The 19430-nt window shown below is 41.3% G+C and overlaps 1 protein-coding gene and 2 non-coding genes across 3 annotated transcripts in view; 2 read left to right on the top strand and 1 right to left on the bottom strand.

The window, feature by feature from the left end:
- The window catches only part of LOC142764763 (uncharacterized), a 422070-nt gene that overhangs the window by 369577 nt on the left and 33063 nt on the right, over positions 1-19430 (bottom strand). The gene's annotated exons all lie outside the window — the stretch shown is intronic.
- TRNAS-CGA (transfer RNA serine (anticodon CGA)) lies at positions 5427-5499 on the top strand. Its single transcript has one exon. It is a non-coding gene; the product is annotated as a tRNA-Ser (tRNA).
- On the top strand, positions 7236-7308 carry TRNAS-CGA (transfer RNA serine (anticodon CGA)). The gene has a single exon. It is a non-coding gene; the product is annotated as a tRNA-Ser (tRNA).

The following is a 19430-nucleotide window of genomic DNA, read 5'->3' as shown; positions in this document are numbered from 1 at the left end:
ATACACTTCTTTCCCTTATTCATTAACGAGAGTCTCGTACTGGCAGACTTGGAGTCATTAGGTTCTTTACGAGGAACTATTAATCAGCTGCCCACTCGTATTAAAGTTCACGTGCTACGTGACGCCACATATGCGCATAAAAGAGTGTTTAACACTCGTCGCTTGGCTTATAAATGGCGCTGACTGACACTCCTACTTCTAAATTCACATACAAACACAAAAAAGTGGATGGAGTGAAGGTCACTGTGATAACAAAGTGGTTAGAGCATCGAACGCGTTATTCGAAGGTATTAGGCTCGATTCCTGCTCACGGCTGGTTATTTTTTCAACCACTTTTCTTTCTTATTTACATTCCATTGGTTTTAATAACTTCCCCTGTACATTCTTCGGCATTACTGTCTGTTAGATCTCATTAATATTGTGTCAAAAAACGGAAAAACGAGCCCTTAGGTAAACACTTCTTTCCCTTATTCATTAACGAGGGTCTTTTACTAGCAGATTTGGTGTCATTATGTTGTATACGAGGGACTATTAATCAGCTGCCCACTCGTAATAAAGTTCACGTGCTACGTGACGCCATATATGCGCATAAGTTTGAGTTTCACACTCGTCGCTTGGCTTATAGATGGTGCTGACTGATACTTCTACTTCTGAATTCCCATATAAACTCAAACAAAGTGGATGGATTGAAGGCCGCTGCGATAGCTCAGTGGTTAGAGCATCAAACGCGTTATTCGAAGGTCGTAGGCTCAATTCCTGCTCACGGCTGGTTATTTTTTCACCCACGTTTCTTTCTTATTTACATTCCTTTGGTTTTAATAACTTCCCCTGTACATTCCTCGGCATTACTGTCTGTTAGATCTCATTATTATTGTGTCAAAACATGGAAAAACGAGCCCTTAGGTAAACACTTCTTTCCCTTATTCATTAACGAGGGTCTTGTACTGGCAGATTTGGTGTCATTAGGTTGTATACGAGGGACTATTAATCAGCTGCCCACTCGTAATAAAGTTCACGTGCTACGTGACGCCATATATGCGCATAAAATTGTGTTTCACACTCGTCGTTTGGCTTATAGATTGTGCTGACTGATACTCCTACTTCTAAATTCCCATATAAACTCATACAAAGTGGATGGAGTGAAGGCCGCTGTGATAGCTCAGTGGTTAGAGCATGAAACGCGTTATTTGAAGGTCGTAGGCTCGATTCCTGCTCATGGCTTGTTATTTTTTCACCCACTTTTCTTTCTTATTTACACTCAATTGGTTCTAATAACTTCCCCTGTACATTCCTTGGCATTACTGTCTGTTAGATCTCTTTAATCTTGTGTCAAAACTTGGAAAAATGAGCCCTTAGGTATACACTTCTTTCCCTTATTCATTAACGAGAGTCTCGTACTGGCAGACTTGGAGTCATTAGGTTTTATACGAGGGACTATTAATCAGCGGCCCGCTCGGATTAAAGTTCACGTGCTACGTGACGCCACATATGTGCATAAAAGAGTGTTTCACAGTCGTCGCTTGGCTTATAAATGGCGCTGACTGACACTCCTACTTCTAAATTCACTTATAAACACAAAAAAGTGGATGGAGTGAAGGTCACTGTGATAACTCAGTGGTTAGAGCATCGAACGCGTTATTCGGAGGTATTAGGCTCGATTCCTGCTCACGGCTGGTTATTTTTTCAACCACTTTTCTTTCTTATTTACATTCCATCGGTTCTAATAACTTCCCCTGTATATTCCTCGGCATTACTGTCTGTTAGATCTCATTATTATTGTGTCAAAACACGGAAAAACGAGCCCTTAGGTAAACACTTCTTTCCCTTATTCATTAACGAGGGTCTTGTACTAGCAGACTTGGTGTCATTAGGTTGTATACGAGGGACTATTAATCAGCTGCCCACTCGTAATAACGGCTGGTTATTTTTTCACCCACTTTTGTTTCTTATTTACAATCCTTTGGTTCTAATAACTTCGCCTGTATATTCCTCGGCATTACTGTCTGTTAGATCTCAATATTATTTTGTCAAAACATGGAAAAATGAGCCCTTAGGTATACACTTCTTTTTCTTATTCATTAACGAGGGTCTTGTACTGGCAGATTCGGTGTCATCAGGTTGTATACGAGGGACTATTAATCAGCTGCCCACTCGTAATAAAGCTCACTTGCTACGTCACGCCACATATGCGCATAAAAGAGTGTTTCACACTCGTCGCTTGGCTTATAGATGACGCTGACTGACACTCCTTCTTCTAAATTCACATATAAACACAAAAAAGTGGATGGAGTGAAGGTCGCTGTGATAACTCAGTGGTTAGAGCATCGAACGCGTTATTGGAAGGTCTTAGACTCGATTCCTGCTCACGGCTGGTTATTTTTTCACCCACCTTTCTTTCTTATTTACATTCCATTGGTTCTAATAAATTCCCCTGTACAATCCTCGTCATTACTGTCTGTTAGATCTCATTATTATTGTGTCAAAACACGAAAAACGAGCCCTTGGGTAAACACTTCTTTCTCTTATTCATTAATGAGGGTCTTGTACTGGCAGATTCGGTGTCATTAGGTTGTATACGAGGGACTATTAATCAGCTGCCCACTCGTAATAAAGTTCACGTGCTACGTGACGCCATATATGCGCATAAAATTGTGTTTCACACTCGTCGCTTGGCTTATAGATGGTGCTGACTGATACTCCTACTTCTAAATTCCCATATAAACTCAAACAAAGTGGATGGATTGAAGGCCGCTGTGATAGCTTAGTGGTTAGAGCATGAAACGCGTTATTCGAAGGTCGTAGGCTCGATTCCTGCTCACGGCTGGTTATTTTTTCACCCACTTTTCTTTCTTATTTACATTCCATTGGTTCTACTGACTTCCCCTGTACATTCCTTGGCATTACTGTCTGTTAGATCTCTTCAACATTGTGTAAAAACACGGAAAAACGAGCCCTTAGGTATACACTTCTTTCCTTTATTTTTTACCGAGGGTCTCGTACTGGCAGACTTGGTGTCATTAGGTTTCATACGAAGGACTATTAATCAGCTGCCCGCTCGTTCACGTGCTACGTGACGCCACATATGCGCATAAAATAGTGTTTCACACTCGTCGCTTGGCTTATAGATGGCGCTGACTGACACTCCTACTTCTAAATTCACATAAAAACCCAAAAAATTGGGTGAGGGAAAGCCGCTGTGATAGCTCAGTGGTTAGAGCGTTGAACGCGTTATATTAAGGTCGTAGGTTCAATTCCTGCTCACGGCTGGTTATTTTTTCACCCACATTTCTTTCTTGTTTACATTCCATTGGTTCTAATAACTTCCCCTGTACATTCCTTGGCATTACTGTCTGTTAGATCTCATTATTTTTGTGTCAAAACACGGAAAAACGAGCCCTTAGGTAAACACTTGTTTCCCGTATTCATTAACGAGGGTCTTGTACTGGCAGACTTGGTGTCATTAGGTTTTATACGAAGGACTATTAATCAGCTGCCCGCTCGTATTAAAGTTCACGTGCTACGTGACGCCACATATGCGCATAAAAGAGTGTTTCACACTCGTCGCTTGGCTTATAGATGGCGCTGACTGACACTCCTACTTCTAAATTCACATATAAACCCAAAAAATTGGCTGAGGGAAGGGCGCTGTGATAGCTCAGTGGTTAGAGCGTCCAACGCGTTATTTGAAGGTCGTAGGTTCAATTCCTGCTCACGGCTGGTTATTTTTTCACCCACTTTTGTTTCTTATTTACATTCCTTTGGTTCTAATAACTTCGCCTGTACATTCCTCGGCATTACTGTCTGTTAGATCTCATTATTATTGTGTCAAAACATGGAAAAATGAGCCCTTAGGTATACACTTCTTTCCCTTATTCATTAACGAGAGTCTCGTACTGGCAGACTTGGAGTCATTAGGTTTTATACGAGAAACTATTAATCAGCTGCCCGCTCGTATTAAAGTTCACGTGCTTCGTGACGCCACATATGCACATAAAAGAGTGTTTCACACTCGTCGCTTGGCTTATAAATGGCGCTGACTGACACTCCTACTTCTAAATTCACATATAAACACAAAAAAGTGGATGGAGTGAAGGTCACTGTGATAACTCAGTGGTTAGAGCATCGAACGCGTTATTCGAAGGTATTAGGCTCGATTCCTGCTCACGGCTGGTTATTTTTTCAACCACTTTTCTTTCTTATTTACATTCCATTGGTTCTAATAACTTCCCCTGTACATTCCTCGGTATTACTGTCTGTTAGATCTCATCATTATTGTGTCAAAACACGAAAAACGAGCCCTTGGGTAAACACTTCTTTCTCTTATTCATTAACGAGGGTCTTGTACTGGCAGATTCGGTGTCATTAGGTTGTATACGAGGGACTATTAATCAGCTGCCCACTCGTAATAAAGTTCACGTGCTACGTGACGCCATATATGCGCATAAAATTGTGTTTCACACTCGTCGCTTGGCTTATAGATGGTGCTGACTGATACTCCTACTTCTAAATTCCCAAATAAACTCAAACAAAGTGGATGGAGTGAAGGCCGCTGTGATAGCTTAGTGGTTAGAGCATGAAACGCGTTATTCGAAGGTCGTAGGCTCGATTCCTGCTCACGGCTGGTTATTTTTTCACCCACTTTTCTTTCTTATTTACATTCCATTGGTTCTACTAACTTCCCCTGTACATTCCTTGGCATTACTGTCTGTTAGATCTCTTCAATATTGTGTCAAAACACGGAAAAACGAGCCCTTAGGTAAACACTTCTTTCCCTTATTTATTAACGAGGGTCTTGTACAGGCAGACTTGGTGTCAGGAGGTTGTATACAAGGGACTATTAATCAGCTGCCCGCTCGTAATAAAGCTCACGTGCTACGTGATGCCACATATGCCAATATAAGAGTGTTCCACACTCGTCGCTTCGCTTATAGATGGCGCTGACTGACACTCCCACTTCAAAATTCACATATAAACCCCAAAAAAGTGGATGCAGGGAAGGCCGCTGCGCGTTATTCGAAGGTCGTAGGTTCAATTCCTGCTCACGGCTGGTTATTTTTTCACCCACTTTTCTTTCTTTTTTACATTCCATTGGTTCTAATAACTTCCCCTGTACATTGCTTGGCATTGCTGTCTGTTAGATCTCTTTAATATTGTGTCAAAACATGGAAAAATGAGCCCTTATCCATACACTTCTTTCTCTTATTCATTAACGAGAGTCTCTGACTGGCAGACTTGGTGTCATTAGGTTTTATACGAAGGACTATTAATCAGCTGCCCGCTCGTATTAAAGTTCACGTGCATATGTGACGTCACATATGCGCATAAAAGAGTGTTTCACACACGTCGCTTGGCTTATAGATGGCGCTGAATGACACTCCTACTTCTGAATTCACATATAAGCCCAAACAATTGGCTGAGGGAAGGGCGCTGTGATAGCTCAGTGGTTAGAGCGTCGAACGCGATATTCAAAGGTCGTAGGTTCAATTCCTGCTCACGGCTGGTTAATTTTTCACCCACTTTTCTTTCTTATTTACATTCCATTGGTTCTAATAACTTCCCCTGTACATTCCTTGGCATTACTGTCTGTTAGAAAGCATTATTATGATGTAAAAACACGGAAAAACGAGCCCATAGGTATACACCTCTTTCCTTCATTTTTTACCGAGGGTCTCGTACTGGCAGACTTGGTGTCATTAGGTTGTATTCGAGGGACTATTAATCAGCTGGCTGCTCGTAATAAATTTCACGTGCTACGTGACGCCACATATGCCAATAAAAGAGTGTTTCACACTCGTCGCTTGGCTTATAGATTGCACTGACTGACACTCCCAATTCTAAATTCACATATAAACCCCAAAAAAGTGGATTAGGGGAAGGCCGCTGTGATAGGTCAGTGGTTAGAGCGTCGAACGCTTTATTCGAAGGTCGTAGGTTCAATTCCTGGTCACGGCTGTTTATTTTTTCACCCACTTTTCTTTCTTATATACATTCCATTGGTTCTAATAACTTCCCCTGTACATTCCTTGGCATTACTGTCTGTTAGATCTCTTTAATATTGTGTCAAAACATGAAAAAATGAGCCCTTAGGTATACACTTCTTTCCCTTATTCATTAACGAGAGTCTCGTACTGGCAGACTTGGAGTCATTAGGTTTTATACGAGGGACTATTAATCAGCTGCCCGCTCGTATTAGAGTTCACGTGCTACGTGACGCCACATATGCGCATAAAAGAGTGTTTCACACTCGTCGCTTGGCTTATAGATGACGCTGACTGACACTCCTACTTCTAAATTCGCATATAAACACAAAAAAGTGGATGGAGTGAAGGTCGCTGTGATAACTCAGTGTTTAGAGCATCGAACGTGTTATTCGAAGGTCTTAGGCTCGGTTCCTGCTCACGGCTGGTTATTTTTTCACCCACCTTTCTTTCTTATTTACATTCCATCGGTTCTAATAACTTCCCCTGTACATTCCTCGGCATTACTGTCTGTTAGATCTCATTATTATTGTGTCAAAACACGGAAAAACGAGCCTTTAGGTAAACACTACTTTCCCTTATTCATTAACGAGGGTCTTGTACTGGCAGATTCGGTGTCATTAGGTTGTATACGAGGGACTATTAATCAGCTGCCCACTCGTAATAAAGTTCACGTGCTACGTGACGCCATATATGCGCATAAAACTGTGTTTCACACTCGTCGCTTGGCTTATAGATGGTGCTGACTGATACTCCTACTTCTGAATTCCCATATAAACTCAAACAAAGTGGATGGAGTGAAGGCCGCTGTGATAGGTCAGTGGTTAGAGCGTCGAACGCGTTATTCGAAGGTCGTAGGTTCAATTCCTGCTCACGGCTGGTTATTTTTTCACCCACTTTTCTTTCTTAATTACATTCCATTGGTTCTAATAACTTCCCCTGTACATTGCTTGGCAATGCTGTCTGTTAGATCGCTTTAATATTGTGTCAAAACATGGAAAAAAGAGCCCTTATGTATACACTTCTTTCCCTTATTCATTAACGAGAGTCTCTTACTGGCAGACTTGGTGTCATTAGGTTTTATACGAAGGACTATTAATCAGCTGCCCGCTCGTATTAAAGTTCACGTGCTATGTGACGTCACATATGCGCATTAAAGAGTGTTTCACACTCGTCGCTTGGCTTATAGAAGGCGCTGAATGACACTCCTACTTCTAAATTCACATATAAGCCGAAAAAAATGGCTGAGGGAAGGGCGCTGTGATAGCTCAGTGGTTAGAGCGTCGAACGCGATATTCAAAGGTCGTAGGTTCAATTCCTGCTCACGGCTGGTTATTTTTTCACCCACTTTTCTTTCTTATTTACATTCTAGTGGTTCTACTAACTTCCCCTGTACATTCCTTGCCATTACTGTCTGTTAGATCTCATCAATATTGTGTCAAAACACGGAAAAACGAGCCCTTAGGTAAACGCTTCTTTCCCTTATTCATTAACGAGGGTCTTGTACTGGCGGACTTGGTGTCATTAGGTTGTATACAAGGGACTATTAATCAGCTGCCCGCTCGTAAGAAAGTTCACGTGCTACGTGACGCCACATATGCGCATAAAAGAGTGTTTCACACTCGTCGCTTGGCTTATAAATGGCGCTGACTGACACTCCTACTTCTAAATTCACATATAAACACAAAAAAGTGGATGGAGTGAAGGTCACTGTGATAACTCAGTGGTTAGAGCATCGAACGCGTTATTCGAAGGTATTAGGCTCGATTCCTGCTCACGGCTGGTTATTTTTTCAACCACTTTTCTTTCTTATTTACATTCTATTGGTTATAATAACTTCCCCTGTACATTCCTCGGCATTACTGTCTGTTAGATCTCATTAAATTGTGTCAAAACACGGAAAAACGAGCCCTTAGGTAAACACTTCTTTCCCTTATTCATTAACGAGGGTCTTGTACTAGCAGATTTGGTGTCATTATGTTGTATACGAGGGACTATTAATCAGCTGCCCACTCGTAATAAAGTTCACGTGCTACGTGACGCCATATATGCGCATAAGTTTGAGTTTCACACTCGTCGCTTGGCTTATAGATGGTGCTGACTGATACTTCTACTTCTGAATTCCCATATAAACTCAAACAAAGTGGATGGAGTGAAGGCCGCTGCGATAGCTCAGTGGTTAGAGCATCAAACGCGTTATTCGAAGGTGGTAGGTTCGATTCCTGCTCGCGGCTGGTTATTTTTTCACCCACTTTTCTTTCTTATTTACATTCCTTTGGTTCTAATAACTTCCCCTGTACATTCCTTGGCATTACTGTCTGTTAGATCTCTTTATTATTGTGTCAAAACATGGAAAAATGAGCCCTTAGGTATACACTTCTTTTCCTTATTCATTAACGAGAGTCTCGTACTGGCAGACTTGGAGTCATTAGGTTTTATACGAGGCACTATTAATCAGCTGCTCGCTCGTATTAAAGTTCACGTGCTACGTGACGCCACATATGCGCATAAAAGAGTGTTTCACACTCGTCGCTTGGCTTATAGATGACGCTGACTGACACTCCTTCTTCTAAATTCACATATAAACACAAAAAAGTGGATGGAGTGAAGGTCGCTGTGATAACTCAGTGGTTAGAGCATCGAACGCGTTATTCGAAGGTCTTAGGTTCAATTCCTGCTCACGGCTGGTTATTTTTTCACCCACTTTTCTTTCTTGTTTACATTCCATTGGTTCTAATAACTTCCCCTGTACATTCCTTGGCATTACTGTCTGTTAGATTTCTTTATTATTGTGTCAAAACATGGAAAAATGAGCCCTTAGGTATACACTTCTTTTCCTTATTCATTAACGAGAGTCTCGTATTGGCAGACTTGGAGTCATTAGGTTTTATACGAGGCACTATTAATCAGCTGCCCGCTCGTATTAAAGTTCACGTGCTACGTGACGCCACATATGCGCATAAAAGAGTGTTTCACACTCGTCGCTTGGCTTATAGATGACGCTGACTGACACTCCTTCTTCTAAATTCACATATAAACACAAAAAAGTGGATGGAGTGAAGGTCGCTGTGATAACTCAGTGGTTAGAGCATGAAACGCGTTATTCGAAGGTCGTAGGCTCGATTCCTGCTCACGGCTGGTTATTTTTTCACCCACTTTTCTTTCTTATTTACATTCCATTGGTTCTACTAACTTCCCCTGTACATTCCTTGGCATTACTGTCTGTTAGATCTCTTCAATATTGTGTCAAAACACGGAAAAACGAGCCCTTAGGTATACACTTCTTTCCTTTATTTTTTACCGAGGGTCTCGTACTGGCAGACTTGGTGTCATTAGGTTTCATACGAAGGACTATTAATCAGCTGCCCGCTCGTTCACGTGCTACGTGACGCCACATATGCGCATAAAATAGTGTTTCACACTCGTCGCTTGGCTTATAGATGGCGCTGACTGACACTCCTACTTCTAAATTCACATATAAACCCAAAAAATTGGGTGAGGGAAAGCCGCTGTGATAGCTCAGTGGTTAGAGCGTTGAACGCGTTATTCGAAGGTCGTAGGTTCAATTCCTGCTCACGGCCGGTTATTTTTTCACACACTTTTGTTTCTTATTTACATTCCTTTGGTTCTAATAACTTCGCCTGTACATTCCTCGGCATTACTGTCTGTTAGATCTCATTATTATTGTGTCAAAACATGGAAAAATGAGCCCTTAGGTATACACTTCTTTCCCTTATTCATTAACGAGAGTCTCGTACTGGCAGACTTGGAGTCATTAGGTTCTTTACGAGGAACTATTAATCAGCTGCCCACTCGTATTAAAGTTCACGTGCTACGTGACGCCACATATGCGCATAAAAGAGTGTTTAACACTCGTCGCTTGGCTTATAAATGGCGCTGACTGACACTCCTACTTCTAAATTCACATACAAACACAAAAAAGTGGATGGAGTGAAGGTCACTGTGATAACAAAGTGGTTAGAGCATCGAACGCGTTATTCGAAGGTATTAGGCTCGATTCCTGCTCACGGCTGGGTATTTTTTCAACCACTTTTCTTTCTTATTTACATTCCATTGGTTTTAATAACTTCCCCTGTACATTTTTCGGCATTACTGTCTGTTAGATCTCATTAATATTGTGTCAAAACACGGAAAAACGAGCCCTTAGGTAAACACTTCTTTCCCTTATTCATTAACGAGGGTCTTGTACTAGCAGATTTGGTGTCATTATGTTGTATACGAGGGACTATTAATCAGCTGCCCACTCGTAATAAAGTTCACGTGCTACGTGACGCCATATATGCGCATAAGTTTGAGTTTCACACTCGTCGCTTGGCTTATAGATGGTGCTGACTGATACTTCTACTTCTGAATTCCCATATAAACTCAAACAAAGTGGATGGATTGAAGGCCGCTGCGATAGCTCAGTGGTTAGAGCATCAAACGCGTTATTCGAAGGTCGTAGGCTCAATTCCTGCTCACGGCTGGTTATTTTTTCACCCACGTTTCTTTCTTATTTACATTCCTTTGGTTTTAATAACTTCCCCTGTACATTCCTCGGCATTACTGTCTGTTAGATCTCATTATTATTGTGTCAAAACATGGAAAAACGAGCCCTTAGGTAAACACTTCTTTCCCTTATTCATTAACGAGGGTCTTGTACTGGCAGATTTGGTGTCATTAGGTTGTATACGAGGGACTATTAATCAGCTGCCCACTCGTAATAAAGTTCACGTGCTACGTGACGCCATATATGCGCATAAAATTGTGTTTCACACTCGTCGTTTGGCTTATAGATTGTGCTGACTGATACTCCTACTTCTAAATTCCCATATAAACTCATACAAAGTGGATGGAGTGAAGGCCGCTGTGATAGCTCAGTGGTTAGAGCATGAAACGCGTTATTTGAAGGTCGTAGGCTCGATTCCTGCTCATGGCTTGTTATTTTTTCACCCACTTTTCTTTCTTATTTACACTCAATTGGTTCTAATAACTTCCCCTGTACATTCCTTGGCATTACTGTCTGTTAGATCTCTTTAATCTTGTGTCAAAACTTGTAAAAATGAGCCCTTAGGTATACACTTCTTTCCCTTATTCATTAACGAGAGTCTCGTACTGGCAGACTTGGAGTCATTAGGTTTTATACGAGGGACTATTAATCAGCGGCCCGCTCGGATTAAAGTTCACGTGCTACGTGACGCCACATATGTGCATAAAAGAGTGTTTCACACTCGTCGCTTGGCTTATAAATGGCGCTGACTGACACTCCTACTTCTAAATTCACTTATAAACACAAAAAAGTGGATGGAGTGAAGGTCACTGTGATAACTCAGTGGTTAGAGCATCGAACGCGTTATTCGAAGGTATTAGGCTCGATTCCTGCTCACGGCTGGTTATTTTTTCAACCACTTTTCTTTCTTATTTACATTCCATTGGTTCTAATAACTTCCCCAGTACATTCCTCGGCATTACTGTCTGTTAGATCTCATTATTATTGTGTCAAAACACGGAAAAACGAGCCCTTAGGTAAACACTTCTTTCCCTTATTCATTAACGAGGGTATTGTACTAGCAGATTTGGTGTCATTATGTTGTATACGAGGAACTATTAATCAGCTGCCCACTCGTAATAAAGTTCACGTGCTACGTGACGCCATATATGCGCATAAGTTTGAGTTTCACACTCGTCGCTTGGCTTATAGATGGTGCTGACTGACACTCCTACTTCTAAATTCACTTATAAACACAAAAAAGTGGATGGAGTGAAGGTCACTGTGATAACTCAGTGGTTAGAGCATCGAACGCGTTATTCGGAGGTATTAGGCTCGATTCCTGCTCACGGCTGTTTATTTTTTCAACCACTTTTCTTTCTTATTTACATTCCATCGGTTCTAATAACTTCCCCTGTATATTCCTCGGCATTACTGTCTGTTAGATCTCATTATTATTGTGTCAAAACACGGAAAAACGAGCCCTTAGGTAAACACTTCTTTCCCTTATTCATTAACGAGGGTCTTGTACTAGCAGACTTGGTGTCATTAGGTTGTATACGAGGGACTATTAATCAGCTGCCCACTCATAATAACGGCTGGTTATTTTTTCACCCACTTTTGTTTCTTATTTACAATCCTTTGGTTCTAATAACTTCGCCTGTATATTCCTCGGCATTACTGTCTGTTAGATCTCAATATTATTTTGTCAAAACATGGAAAAATGAGCCCTTAGGTATACACTTCTTTTTCTTATTCATTAACGAGGGTCTTGTACTGGCAGATTCGGTGTCATCAGGTTGTATACGAGGGACTATTAATCAGCTGCCCACTCGTAATAAAGCTCACTTGCTACGTCACGCCACATATGCCAATATAAGAGTGTTCCACACTCGTCGCTTCGCTTATAGATGGCGCTGACTAACACTCCCACTTCTACATTCACATATAAACCCCAAAAAAGTGGATGGAGGGAACGCCGCTGTGATAGGTCAGTGGTTAGAGCATCGAACGCGTTATTCTAAGGTCGTAGGTTCAATTACTGCTCACGGCTGGTTATTTTTTCACCTACATTTCTTTCTTATTTACAATCCATTGGTTGTAATAACTTCCCCTGTACATTCCTTGGCATTGCTGTCTGATAGATCTCTTTATTATTGTGTCAAAACATGGAAAAATGAGCCCTTAGGTATACACTTCTTTCCCTTATTCATTAACGAGAGTCTCTTACTGGCAGACTTGGAGTCATTAGGTTTTATACGAGGCACTATTAATCAGCTGCCCGCTCGTATTAAAGTTCACGTGCTACGTGACGCCACATATGCGCATAAAAGAGTGTTTCACACTCGTCGCTTGGCTTATAGATGACGCTGACTGACACTCCTTCTTCTAAATTCACATATAAACACAAAAAAGTGGATGGAGTGAAGGTCGCTGTGATAACTCAGTGGTTAGAGCATCGAACGCGTTATTGGAAGGTCTTAGACTCGATTCCTGCTCACGGCTGGTTATTTTTTCACCCACCTTTCTTTCTTATTTACATTCCATTGGTTCTAATAAATTCCCCTGTACAATCCTCGTCATTACTGTCTGTTAGATCTCATTATTATTGTGTCAAAACACGAAAAACGAGCCCTTGGGTAAACACTTCTTTCTCTTATTCAATAATGAGGGTCTTGTACTGGCAGATTCGGTGTCATTAGGTTGTATACGAGGGACTATTAATCAGCTGCCCACTCGTAATAAAGTTCACGTGCTACGTGACGCCATATATGCGCATAAAATTGTGTTTCACACTCGTCGCTTGGCTTATAGATGGTGCTGACTGATACTCCTACTTCTAAATTCCCATATAAACTCAAACAAAGTGGATGGATTGAAGGCCGCTGTGATAGCTTAGTGGTTAGAGCATGAAACGCGTTATTCGAAGGTCGTAGGCTCGATTCCTGCTCACGGCTGGTTATTTTTTCACCCACTTTTCTTTCTTATTTACATTCCATTGGTTCTACTGACTTCCCCTGTACATTCCTTGGCATTACTGTCTGTTAGATCTCTTTAATCTTGTGTCAAAACTTGTAAAAATGAGCCCTTAGGTATACACTTCTTTCCCTTATTCATTAACGAGAGTCTCGTACTGGCAGACTTGGAGTCATTAGGTTTTATACGAGGGACTATTAATCAGCGGCCCGCTCGGATTAAAGTTCACGTGCTACGTGACGCCACATATGTGCATAAAAGAGTGTTTCACACTCGTCGCTTGGCTTATAAATGGCGCTGACTGACACTCCTACTTCTAAATTCACTTATAAACACAAAAAAGTGGATGGAGTGAAGGTCACTGTGATAACTCAGTGGTTAGAGCATCGAACGCGTTATTCGAAGGTATTAGGCTCGATTCCTGCTCACGGCTGGTTATTTTTTCAACCACTTTTCTTTCTTATTTACATTCCATTGGTTCTAATAACTTCCCCAGTACATTCCTCGGCATTACTGTCTGTTAGATCTCATTATTATTGTGTCAAAACACGGAAAAACGAGCCCTTAGGTAAACACTTCTTTCCCTTATTCATTAACGAGGGTATTGTACTAGCAGATTTGGTGTCATTATGTTGTATACGAGGAACTATTAATCAGCTGCCCACTCGTAATAAAGTTCACGTGCTACGTGACGCCATATATGCGCATAAGTTTGAGTTTCACACTCGTCGCTTGGCTTATAGATGGTGCTGACTGACACTCCTACTTCTAAATTCACTTATAAACACAAAAAAGTGGATGGAGTGAAGGTCACTGTGATAACTCAGTGGTTAGAGCATCGAACGCGTTATTCGGAGGTATTAGGCTCGATTCCTGCTCACGGCTGTTTATTTTTTCAACCACTTTTCTTTCTTATTTACATTCCATCGGTTCTAATAACTTCCCCTGTATATTCCTCGGCATTACTGTCTGTTAGATCTCATTATTATTGTGTCAAAACACGGAAAAACGAGCCCTTAGGTAAACACTTCTTTCCCTTATTCATTAACGAGGGTCTTGTACTAGCAGACTTGGTGTCATTAGGTTGTATACGAGGGACTATTAATCAGCTGCCCACTCATAATAACGGCTGGTTATTTTTTCACCCACTTTTGTTTCTTATTTACAATCCTTTGGTTCTAATAACTTCGCCTGTATATTCCTCGGCATTACTGTCTGTTAGATCTCAATATTATTTTGTCAAAACATGGAAAAATGAGCCCTTAGGTATACACTTCTTTTTCTTATTCATTAACGAGGGTCTTGTACTGGCAGATTCGGTGTCATCAGGTTGTATACGAGGGACTATTAATCAGCTGCCCACTCGTAATAAAGCTCACTTGCTACGTCACGCCACATATGCCAATATAAGAGTGTTCCACACTCGTCGCTTCGCTTATAGATGGCGCTGACTAACACTCCCACTTCTACATTCACATATAAACCCCAAAAAAGTGGATGGAGGGAACGCCGCTGTGATAGGTCAGTGGTTAGAGCATCGAACGCGTTATTCTAAGGTCGTAGGTTCAATTACTGCTCACGGCTGGTTATTTTTTCACCTACATTTCTTTCTTATTTACAATCCATTGGTTGTAATAACTTCCCCTGTACATTCCTTGGCATTGCTGTCTGATAGATCTCTTTATTATTGTGTCAAAACATGGAAAAATGAGCCCTTAGGTATACACTTCTTTCCCTTATTCATTAACGAGAGTCTCTTACTGGCAGACTTGGAGTCATTAGGTTTTATACGAGGCACTATTAATCAGCTGCCCGCTCGTATTAAAGTTCACGTGCTACGTGACGCCACATATGCGCATAAAAGAGTGTTTCACACTCGTCGCTTGGCTTATAGATGACGCTGACTGACACTCCTTCTTCTAAATTCACATATAAACACAAAAAAGTGGATGGAGTGAAGGTCGCTGTGATAACTCAGTGGTTAGAGCATCGAACGCGTTATTGGAAGGTCTTAGACTCGATTCCTGCTCACGGCTGGTTATTTTTTCACCCACCTTTCTTTCTTATTTACATTCCATTGGTTCTAATAAATTCCCCTGTACAATCCTCGTCATTACTGTCTGTTAGATCTCATTATTATTGTGTCAAAACACGAAAAACGAGCCCTTGGGTAAACACTTCTTTCTCTTATTCAATAATGAGGGTCTTGTACTGGCAGATTCGGTGTCATTAGGTTGTATACGAGGGACTATTAATCAGCTGCCCACTCGTAATAAAGTTCACGTGCTACGTGACGCCATATATGCGCATAAAATTGTGTTTCACACTCGTCGCTTGGCTTATAGATGGTGCTGACTGATACTCCTACTTCTAAATTCCCATATAAACTCAAACAAAGTGGATGGATTGAAGGCCGCTGTGATAGCTTAGTGGTTAGAGCATGAAACGCGTTATTCGAAGGTCGTAGGCTCGATTCCTGCTCACGGCTGGTTATTTTTTCACCCACTTTTCTTTCTTATTTACATTCCATTGGTTCTACTGACTTCCCCTGTACATTCCTTGGCATTACTGTCTGTTAGATCTCTTCAACATTGTGTAAAAACACGGAAAAACGAGCCCTTAGGTATACACTTCTTTCCTTTATTTTTTACCGAGGGTCTCGTACTGGCAGACTTGGTGTCATTAGGTTTCATACGAAGGACTATTAATCAGCTGCCCGCTCGTTCACGTGCTACGTGACGCCACATATGCGCATAAAATAGTGTTTCACACTCGTCGCTTGGCTTATAGATGGCGCTGACTGACACTCCTACTTCTAAATTCACATAAAAACCCAAAAAATTGGCTGAGGGAAAGCCGCTGTGATAGCTCAGTGGTTAGAGCGTTGAACGCGTTATATTAAGGTCGTAGGTTCAATTCCTGCTCACGGCTGGTTATTTTTTCACCCACATTTCTTTCTTGTTTACATTCCATTGGTTCTAATAACTTCCCCTGTACATTCCTTGGCATTACTGTCTGTTAGATCTCATTATTTTTGTGTCAAAACACGGAAAAACGAGCCCTTAGGTAAACACTTGTTTCCCGTATTCATTAACGAGGGTCTTGTACTGGCAGACTTGGTGTCATTAGGTTTTATACGAAGGACTATTAATCAGCTGCCCGCTCGTATTAAAGTTCACGTGCTACGTGACGCCACATATGCGCATAAAAGAGTGTTTCACACTCGTCGCTTGGCTTATAGATGGAGCTGACTGACACTCCTACTTCTAAATTCACATATAAACCCAAAAAATTGGCTGAGGGAAGCGCGCTGTGATAGCTCAGTGGTTAGAGCGTCCAACGCGTTATTTGAAGGTCGTAGGTTCAATTCCTGCTCACGGCTGGTTATTTTTTCACCCACTTTTGTTTCTTATTTACATTCCTTTGGTTCTAATAACTTCGCCTGTACATTCCTCGGCATTACTGTCTGTTAGATCTCATTATTATTGTGTCAAAACATGGAAAAATGAGCCCTTAGGTATACACTTCTTTCCCTTATTCATTAACGAGAGTCTCGTACTGGCAGACTTGGAGTCATTAGGTTTTATACGAGAAACTATTAATCAGCTGCCCGCTCGTATTAAAGTTCACGTGCTTCGTGACGCCACATATGCACATAAAAGAGTGTTTCACACTCGTCGCTTGGCTTATAAATGGCGCTGACTGACACTCCTACTTCTAAAGTCACATATAAACACAAAAAAGTGGATGGAGTGAAGGTCACTGTGATAACTCAGTGGTTAGAGCATCGAACGCGTTATTCGAAGGTATTAGGCTCGATTCCTGCTCACGGCTGGTTATTTTTTCAACCACTTTTCTTTCTTATTTACATTCCATTGGTTCTAATAACTTCCCCTGTACATTCCTCGGCATTACTGTCTGTTAGATCTCATTATTATTGTGTCAAAACACGGAAAAACGAGCCCTTAGGTAAACACTTCTTTCCCTTATTCATTAACGAGGGTCTTGTACTAGCAGATTTGGTGTCATTAGGTTGTATACGAGGGACTATTAATCAGCTGCCCACTCGTAATAACGGCTGGTTATTTTTTCACCCACTTTTGTTTCTTATTTACATTCCTTTGGTTCTAATAACTTCGCCTGTACATTCCTCGGCATTACTGTCTGTTAGATCTCATTATTATTGTGTCAAAACATGGAAAAATGAGCCCTTAGGTATACACTTCTTTTCCTTACTCATTAACGAGGGTCTTGTACTGGCAAATTCGGTGTCATCAGGTTGTATACAAGGGACTATTAATCAGCTGCCCACTCGTTATAAAGCTCACGTGCTACGTGACGCCACATATGCCAATATAAGCGTGTTCCACACTCGTCGCTTGGCTTATAGATGGCGCTGACTAACACTCCCACTTCTACATTCACATATAAACCCCGAAAAAGTGGATGGAGGGAACGCCGCTGTGATAGGTCAGTGGTTAGAGCGTCGAACGCGTTATTCTAAGGTCGTAGGTTCAATTCCTGCTCACGGCTGGTTATTTTTTCACCTACATTTCTTTCTTATTTACATTCCATTGGTTGTAATAACTTCCCCTGTTCATTCCTTGGCATTGCTGTCTGTTAGATCTCTTTATTATTGTGTCAAAACATGGGAAAATGAGCCCTTAGGTATACACTTCTTTCCCTTATTCATTAACGAGAGTCTCTTACTGGCAGACTTGGTGTCATTAGGTTTCATACGAAGGACTATTAATCAGCTGCCCGCTCGTATTAAAGTTCACGTGCTACGTGACGCCACATATGCGCATAAAAGAGTGTTTCACACTCGTCGCTTGGCTTATAGATGGCGCTGACTGACACTCCTACTTCTAAATTCACATATAAACAAAAAAATTGGCTGAGGGAAGGCCGCTGTGATAGCTCAGTGGTTAGAGCGTCGAACGCGTTATTCGAAGGTGGTAGGTTCAATTCCTGCTCACGGCTGGTTATTTTTTCACCCACTTTTCTTTCTTGTTTACATTCCATTGGTTCTAATAACTTCCCCTGTACATTCCTTGGCATTTCTGTCTGTTAGATTTCTTTAATATTGTGCCAAACATGGAAAAATGAGCCGTTAGGTATACACTTCTTTTCCTTATTCATTAACGAGAGTCTCGTACTGGCAGACTTGGAGTCATTACGTGTTATACGAGGCACTATTAATCAGCTGCCCGCTCGTATTAAAGTTCACGTGCTACGTGACTCCACATATGCGCATAAAAGAGTGTTTCACACTCGTCGCTTGGCTTATAGATGACACTGACTGACACTCCTTCTTCTAAATTCACATATAAACACAAAAAAGTGGATGGAGTGAAGGTCGCTGTGATAACTCAGTGGTTAGAGCATCGAACGCGTTATTCGAAGGTCTTAGGCTCGATTCCTGCTCACGGCTGGTTATTTTTTCACCCACCTTTCTTTCTTATTTACATTCCATTGGTTCTAATAAATTCCCCTGTACAATCCTCGGTATTACTGTCTGTTAGATCTCATCATTATTGTGTCAAAACACGAAAAACGAGCCCTTGGGTAAACACTTCTTTCTCTTATTCATTAACGAGGGTCTTGTACTGGCAGATTCGGTGTCATTAGGTTGTATACGAGGGACTATTAATCAGCTGCCCACTCGTAATAAAGTTCACGTGCTACGTGACGCCATATATGCGCATAAAATTGTGTTTCACACTCGTCGCTTGGCTTATAGATGGTGCTGACTGATACTCCTACTTCTAAATTCCCATATAAACTCAAACAAAGTGGATGGAGTGAAGGCCGCTGTGATAGCTTAGTGGTTAGAGCATGAAACGCGTTATTCGAAGGTCGTAGGCTCGATTCCTGCTCACGGCTGGTTATTTTTTCACCCACTTTTCTTTCTTATTTACATTCCATTGGTTCTACTAACTTCCCCTGTACATTCCTTGGCATTACTGTCTGTTAGATCTCTTCAA

The sequence above is a fragment of the Rhipicephalus microplus genome, chromosome 6, assembly GCF_043290135.1.
Source record: "Rhipicephalus microplus isolate Deutch F79 chromosome 6, USDA_Rmic, whole genome shotgun sequence".
NCBI lineage: Eukaryota > Metazoa > Arthropoda > Arachnida > Ixodida > Ixodidae > Rhipicephalus > Rhipicephalus microplus.
This window is presented reverse-complemented; position numbering and strand designations above follow the sequence as displayed.